Raw genomic sequence first — 9,154 nt, 5'->3', positions numbered from 1 at the left:
TGCCCTTACTGTAATAGAAAACTGTGAGCAGTGAGCGCTCCGCAGCCCCCTACATAGGAGGGAACGCGACTAGTCTCAGGATTTATATATGTGTACAAGACTCTGCTCTTACTGTAATAGAAAACTGTGAGCAGCGAGCGCTCCGCAGCCCCCTACATAGGAGGGACCGCGACTAGTCTCAGGATTTATATATGTGTACACGACTCTGCTCTTACTGTAATAGAAAACTGTGAGCAGTGAGCGCTCCGCAGCCCCCTACATAGGAGGGACCGCGACTAGTCTCAGGATTTATATATGTGTACACGACTCTGCTCTTACTGTAATAGAAAACTGTGAGCAGCGAGCGCTCCGCAGCCCCCTACATAGGAGGGACCACGACTAGTCTCAGGATTTATATATGTGTACACGACTCTGCTCTTACTGTAATAGAAAACTGTGAGCAGCGAGCGCTCCGCAGCCCACTACATAGGAGGGACCACGACTAGTCTCAGGATTTATATATGTGTACACGACTCTGCTCTTACTGTAATAGAAAACTGTGAGCAGCGAGCGCTCCGCAGCCCCGTACATAGGAGGGACCGCGACTAGTCTCAGGATTTATATATGTGTACACGACTCTGCTCTTACTGTAATAGAAAACTGTGAGCAGTGAGCGCTCCGCAGCCCCCTACATAGGAGGGACCGCGACTAGTCTCAGGATTTATATATGTGTACAAGACTCTGCTCTTACTGTAATAGAAAACTGTGAGCAGCGAGCGCTCCGCAGCCCCCTACATAGGAGGGACCGCGACTAGTCTCAGGATTTATATATGTGTACACGACTCTGCTCTTACTGTAATAGAAAACTGTGAGCAGTGAGCGCTCCGCAGCCCCCTACATAGGAGGGACGGCGACTAGTCTCAGGATTTATATATGTGTACACGACTCTGCTCTTACTGTAATAGAAAACTGTGAGCAGTGAGCGCTCCGCAGCCCCCTACATAGGAGGGACCGCGACTAGTCTCAGGATTTATATATGTGTACACGACTCTGCTCTTACTGTAATAGAAAACTGTGAGCAGCGAGCGCTCCGCAGCCCCCTACATAGGAGGGACCGCGACTAGTCTCAGGATTTATATATGTGTACACGACTCTGCTCTTACTGTAATAGAAAACTGTGAGCAGCGAGCGCTCCGCAGCCCCCTACATAGGAGGGACCGCGACTAGTCTCAGGATTTATACATGTGTACACGACTCTGCTCTTACTGTAATAGAAAACTGTGAGCAGCGAGCGCTCCGCAGCCCCCTACATAGGAGGGACCGCGACTAGTCTCAGGATTTATATATGTGTACACGACTCTGCTCTTACTGTAATAGAAAACTGTGAGCAGTGAGCGCTCCGCAGCCCCCTACATAGGAGGGACCGCGACTAGTCTCAGGATTTATATATGTGTACACGACTCTGCTCTTACTGTAATAGAAAACTGTGAGCAGCGAGCGCTCCGCAGCCCCCTACATAGGAGGGACCGCGACTAGTCTCAGGATTTATATATGTGTACACGACTCTGCTCTTACTGTAATAGAAAACTGTGAGCAGCGAGCGCTCCGCAGCCCTCTACATAGGAGGGACCGCGACTAGTCTCAGGATTTATATGTGTACACGACTCTGCTCTTACTGTAATAGAAAACTGTGAGCAGCGAGCGCTCCGCAGCCCTCTACATAGGAGGGACCGCGACTAGTCTCAGGATTTATATATGTGTACACGACTCTGCTCTTACTGTAATAGAAAACTGTGAGCAGCGAGCGCTCCGCAGCCCTCTACATAGGAGGGACCGCGACTAGTCTCAGGATTTATATATGTGTACACGACTCTGCTCTTACTGTAATAGAAAACTGTGAGCAGCGAGCGCTCCGCAGCCCACTACATAGGAGGGACCGCGACTAGTCTCAGGATTTATATATGTGTACACGACTCTGCTCTTACTGTAATAGAAAACTGTGAGCAGTGAGCGCTCCGCAGCCCTCTACATAGGAGGGACCGCGACTAGTCTCAGGATTTATATATGTGTACACGACTCTGCTCTTACTGTAATAGAAAACTGTGAGCAGCGAGCGCTCCGCAGCCCTCTACATAGGAGGGACCGCGACTAGTCTCAGGATTTATATATGTGTACACGACTCTGCTCTTACTGTAATAGAAAACTGTGAGCAGTGAGCGCTCCGCAGCCCTCTACATAGGAGGGACCGCGACTAGTCTCAGGATTTATATATGTGTACACGACTCTGCTCTTACTGTAATAGAAAACTGTGAGCAGTGAGCGCTCCGCAGCCCTCTACATAGGAGGGACCGCGACTAGTCTCAGGATTTATATATGTGTACACGACTCTGCTCTTACTGTAATAGAAAACTGTGAGCAGTGAGCGCTCCGCAGCCCCCTACATAGGAGGGACCGCGACTAGTCTCAGGATTTATATATGTGTACACGACTCTGCTCTTACTGTAATAGAAAACTGTGAGCAGCGAGCGCTCCGCAGCCCCCTACATAGGAGGGACCGCGACTAGTCTCAGGATTTATATATGTGTACACGACTCTGCTCTTACTGTAATAGAAAACTGTGAGCAGCGAGCGCTCCGCAGCCCCCTACATAGGAGGGACCGCGACTAGTCTCAGGATTTATATATGTGTACACGACTCTGCTCTTACTGTAATAGAAAACTGTGAGCAGCGAGCGCTCCGCAGCCCACTACATAGGAGGGACCGCGACTAGTCTCAGGATTTATATATGTGTACACGACTCTGCTCTTACTGTAATAGAAAACTGTGAGCAGTGAGCGCTCCGCAGCCCACTACATAGGAGGGACCGCGACTAGTCTCAGGATTTATATATGTGTACACGACTCTGCTCTTACTGTAATAGAAAACTGTGAGCAGTGAGCGCTCCGCAGCCCCTACATAGGAGGGACCGCGACTAGTCTCAGGATTTATATATGTGTACACGACTCTGCTCTTACTGTAATAGAAAACTGTGAGCAGCGAGCGCTCCGCAGCCCCCTACATAGGAGGGGACCGCGACTAGTCTCAGGATTTATATATGTGTACACGACTCTGCTCTTACTGTAATAGAAAACTGTGAGCAGCGAGCGCTCCGCAGCCCCCTACATAGGAGGGACCGCGACTAGTCTCAGGATTTATATATGTGTACACGACTCTGCTCTTACTGTAATAGAAAACTGTGAGCAGCGAGCGCTCCGCAGCCCCTACATAGGAGGGACCGCGACTAGTCTCAGGATTTATATATGTGTACACGACTCTGCTCTTACTGTAATAGAAAACTGTGAGCAGCGAGCGCTCCGCAGCCCCCTACATAGGAGGGACCGCGACTAGTCTCAGGATTTATATATGTGTACACGACTCTGCTCTTACTGTAATAGAAAACTGTGAGCAGTGAGCGCTCCGCAGCCCCCTACATAGGAGGGACCGCGACTAGTCTCAGGATTTATATATGTGTACACGACTCTGCTCTTACTGTAATAGAAAACTGTGAGCAGCGAGCGCTCCGCAGCCCCCTACATAGGAGGGACCGCGACTAGTCTCAGGATTTATATATGTGTACACGACTCTGCTCTTACTGTAATAGAAAACTGTGAGCAGCGAGCGCTCCGCAGCCCCCTACATAGGAGGGACCGCGACTAGTCTCAGGATTTATATATGTGTACACGACTCTGCTCTTACTGTAATAGAAAACTGTGAGCAGCGAGCGCTCCGCAGCCCCCTACATAGGAGGGACGGCGACTAGTCTCAGGATTTATATATGTGTACACGACTCTGCTCTTACTGTAATAGAAAACTGTGAGCAGCGAGCGCTCCGCAGCCCCCTACATAGGAGGGACCGCGACTAGTCTCAGGATTTATATATGTGTACACGACTCTGCTCTTACTGTAATAGAAAACTGTGAGCAGTGAGCGCTCCGCAGCCCCCTACATAGGAGGGACGGCGACTAGTCTCAGGATTTATATATGTGTACAAGACTCTGCTCTTACTGTAATAGAAAACTGTGAGCAGCGAGCGCTCCGCAGCCCCCTACATAGGAGGGACCGCGACTAGTCTCAGGATTTATATATGTGTACACGACTCTGCTCTTACTGTAATAGAAAACTGTGAGCAGTGAGCGCTCCGCAGCCCCCTACATAGGAGGGACCGCGACTAGTCTCAGGATTTATATATGTGTACACGACTCTGCTCTTACTGTAATAGAAAACTGTGAGCAGTGAGCGCTCCGCAGCCCCCTACATAGGAGGGACCACGACTAGTCTCAGGATTTATATATGTGTACACGACTCTGCTCTTACTGTAATAGAAAACTGTGAGCAGCGAGCGCTCCGCAGCCCACTACATAGGAGGGACCACGACTAGTCTCAGGATTTATATATGTGTACACGACTCTGCTCTTACTGTAATAGAAAACTGTGAGCAGCGAGCGCTCCGCAGCCCCCTACATAGGAGGGACCGCGACTAGTCTCAGGATTTATATATGTGTACACGACTCTGCCCTTACTGTAATAGAAAACTGTGAGCAGTGAGCGCTCCGCAGCCCCCTACATAGGAGGGACGGCGACTAGTCTCAGGATTTATATATGTGTACAAGACTCTGCTCTTACTGTAATAGAAAACTGTGAGCAGCGAGCGCTCCGCAGCCCCCTACATAGGAGGGACCGCGACTAGTCTCAGGATTTATATATGTGTACACGACTCTGCTCTTACTGTAATAGAAAACTGTGAGCAGTGAGCGCTCCGCAGCCCCCTACATAGGAGGGACCGCGACTAGTCTCAGGATTTATATATGTGTACACGACTCTGCTCTTACTGTAATAGAAAACTGTGAGCAGTGAGCGCTCCGCAGCCCACTACATAGGAGGGACCACGACTAGTCTCAGGATTTATATATGTGTACACGACTCTGCTCTTACTGTAATAGAAAACTGTGAGCAGCGAGCGCTCCGCAGCCCCCTACATAGGAGGGACCGCGACTAGTCTCAGGATTTATATATGTGTACACGACTCTGCTCTTACTGTAATAGAAAACTGTGAGCAGCGAGCGCTCCGCAGCCCCCTACATAGGAGGGACCGCGACTAGTCTCAGGATTTATACATGTGTACACGACTCTGCTCTTACTGTAATAGAAAACTGTGAGCAGCGAGCGCTCCGCAGCCCCCTACATAGGAGGGACCGCGACTAGTCTCAGGATTTATATATGTGTACACGACTCTGCTCTTACTGTAATAGAAAACTGTGAGCAGTGAGCGCTCCGCAGCCCCCTACATAGGAGGGACCGCGACTAGTCTCAGGATTTATATATGTGTACACGACTCTGCTCTTACTGTAATAGAAAACTGTGAGCAGCGAGCGCTCCGCAGCCCTCTACATAGGAGGGACCGCGACTAGTCTCAGGATTTATATGTGTACACGACTCTGCTCTTACTGTAATAGAAAACTGTGAGCAGTGAGCGCTCCGCAGCCCCCTACATAGGAGGCACCGCGACTAGTCTCAGGATTTATATATGTGTACACGACTCTGCTCTTACTGTAATAGAAAACTGTGAGCAGCGAGCGCTCCGCAGCCCACTACATAGGAGGGACCGCGACTAGTCTCAGGATTTATATATGTGTACACGACTCTGCTCTAACTGTAATAGGAAACTGTGAGCAGTGAGCGCTCCGCAGCCCTCTACATAGGAGGGACCGCGACTAGTCTCAGGATTTATATATGTGTACACGACTCTGCTCTTACTGTAATAGAAAACTGTGAGCAGCGAGCGCTCCGCAGCCACCTACATAGGAGGGACCGCGACTAGTCTCAGGATTTATACATGTGTACACGACTATGCTCTTACTGTAATAGAAAACTGTGAGCAGTGAGCGCTCCGCAGCCCTCTACATAGGAGGGACCGCGACTAGTCTCAGGATTTATATAGGTGTACACGACTCTGCTCTTACTGTAATAGAAAACTGTGAGCAGTGAGCGCTCCGCAGCCCTCTACATAGGAGGGACCGCGACTAGTCTCAGGATTTATATATGTGTACACGACTCTGCTCTTACTGTAATAGAAAACTGTGAGCAGTGAGCGCTCCGCAGCCCCCTACATAGGAGGGACCGCGACTAGTCTCAGGATTTATATACGTGTACACGACACTGCTCTTACTGTAATAGAAAACTGTGAGCAGCGAGCGCTCCGCAGCCCCCTACATAGGAGGGACCGCGACTAGTCTCAGGATTTATATATGTGTACACGACTCTGCTCTTACTGTAATAGAAAACTGTGATCAGCGAGCGCTCCGCAGCCCTCTACATAGGAGGGACCGCGACTAGTCTCAGGATTTATATATGTGTACATGACTCTGCTCTTACTGTAATAGAAAACTGTGATCAGCGAGCGCTCCGCAGCCCTCTACATAGGAGGGACCGCGACTAGTCTCAGGATTTATATATGTGTACACGACTCTGCTCTTACTGTAATAGAAAACTGTGAGCAGCGAGCGCTCCGCAGCCCTCTACATAGGAGGGGCCGCGACTAGTCTCAGGATTTATATATGTGTACACGACTCTGCTCTTACTGTAATAGAAAACTGTGAGCAGTGAGCGCTCCGCAGCCCTCTACATAGGAGGGACCGCGACTAGTCTCAGGATTTATATATGTGTACACGACTCTGCTCTTACTGTAATAGAAAACTGTGAGCAGTGAGCGCTCCGCAGCCCCCTACATAGGAGGGACCGCGACTAGTCTCAGGATTTATATATGTGTACACGACTCTTCTCTTACTGTAATAGAAAACTGTGATCAGAGAGCGCTCCGCAGCCCCCTACATAGGAGGGACCACGACTAGTGTCAGGATTTATATATGTGTACACGACTCTGCTCTTACTGTAATAGAAAACTGTGAGCAGCGAGCGCTCCGCAGCCCCCTACATAGGAGGGACCGCGACTAGTCTCAGGATTTATATATGTGTACACGACTCTGCTCTTACTGTAATAGAAAACTGTGAGCAGCGAGCACTCCGCAGCCCCCTACATAGGAGGGACCGCGACTAGTCTCAGGATTTATATATGTGTACACGACTCTGCTCTTACTGTAATAGAAAACTGTGAGCAGTGAGCGCTCCGCAGCCCCCTACATAGGAGGGACCGCGACTAGTCTCAGGATTTATATATGTGTACACGACTCTGCTCTTACTGTAATAGAAAACTGTGAGCAGTGAGCGCTCCGCAGCCCACTACATAGGAGGGACCGCGACTAGTCTCAGGATTTATATATGTGTACACGACTCTGTACTTCTCATTTACATGGTTGTTTTATTATAGCTACGTTTTCAGAGTTAGTAATAAATACGCAGTTTTTGACTTCTTGTGAGCCGACCATTAGTAAAGTCGGGAAGATAGTGCGCGGCGTCTGGTAAATAAACCATCTACACACTACAGGGGGGGGTTCTCTGCATATGGCCATACTCGTGCTGCGGACCGCACATTGTGGTCTGCAATGCACGGGAACCAACCGTGGGCCAGCCACATGTGGATCGCGGACCCATTCACCTGAATGGGGTCCACGATCCGTCCGTTTCGCAAAAAGAAAGAACAAGTTCTATATTTTTGCTGAATGGAAGCACGGAACGGAACCCCATGGAAGCACTGCGTACTGCTTCCGTTCTACACCGCATTTCCGGATTTGCAGACCCGTTCAAGTGAATGGGTCCGTACCCCTGATGCGGAATGCATACGGCCGGTGCCCAGTGTATTGCAGACCCGTGACGGACATTCGGTACATACAATGTGAGGTGATGGACACGCGGTACATACAGTGTGAGGTGACGGACACGCGGTACATACAGTGTGAGGTGACGGACACTCGGTACATACAATGTGAGGTGACGGACACGCGGTACATACAGTGTGAGGTGAAGGACACGCGGTACATACAGTGTGAGGTGAAGGACACGCGGTACATACAATGTGAGGTGACGGACACGCGGTACATACAATGTGAGGTGAAGGACACGCGGTACATACAGTGTGAGGTGAAGGACACGCGGTACATACAATGTGAGGTGACGGACACGCGGTACATACAGTGTGAGGTGACGGACACGCGGTACATACAGTGTGAGGTGACGGACACGCGGTACATACAGTGTGAGGTGACGGACACGCGGTACATACAATGTGAGGTGACGGACACGCGGTACATACAATGTGAGGTGACGGACACGCGGTACATACAATGTGAGGTGACGGACACGCGGTACATACAATGTGAGGTGACGGACACGCGGTACATACAGTGTGAGGTGACGGACACGCGGTACATACAGTGTGAGGTGACGGACACGCGGTACATACAATGTGAGGTGACGGACACGCGGTACATACAGTGTGAGATGACGGACACGCGGTACATACAGTGTGAGGTGACGGACACGCGGTACATACAGTGTGAGGTGACGGACACGCGGTACATACAGTGTGAGGTGACGGACAGGCGGTACATACAGTGTGAGGTGACGGACAGGCGGTACATACAGTGTGAGGTGACGGACACGCGGTACATACAGTGTGAGGTGACGGACACGCGGTACATACAGTGTGAGGTGACGGACACTCGGTACATACAATGTGAGGTGACGGACACGCGGTACATACAGTGTGAGGTGACGGACACGCGGTACATACAATGTGAGGTGAAGGACACGCGGTACATACAGTGTGAGGTGAAGGACACGCGGTACATACAGTGTGAGGTGACGGACACGCGGTACATACAATGTGAGGTGACGGACACGCGGTACATACAGTGTGAGGTGACGGACACGCGGTACATACAATGTGAGGTGACGGACACGCGGTACATACAATGTGAGGTGACGGACACGCGGTACATACAGTGTGAGGTGACGGACACGCGGTACATACAGTGTGAGGTGACGGACACGCGGTACATACAGTGTGAGGTGACGGACACGCGGTACATACAGTGTGAGGTGACGGACACGCGGTACATACAATGTGAGGTGACGGACACGCGGTACATACAGTGTGAGGTGACGGACACGCGGTACATACAGTGTGAGGTGACGGACACGCGGTACATACAATGTGAGGTGACGGACACGCGGTACATAC

Source organism: Bufo bufo, chromosome 2 (assembly GCF_905171765.1).
Source record: "Bufo bufo chromosome 2, aBufBuf1.1, whole genome shotgun sequence".
Classification (NCBI taxonomy): Eukaryota; Metazoa; Chordata; class Amphibia; order Anura; family Bufonidae; genus Bufo; species Bufo bufo.
Note: the sequence above shows the minus strand (reverse complement) of the source record.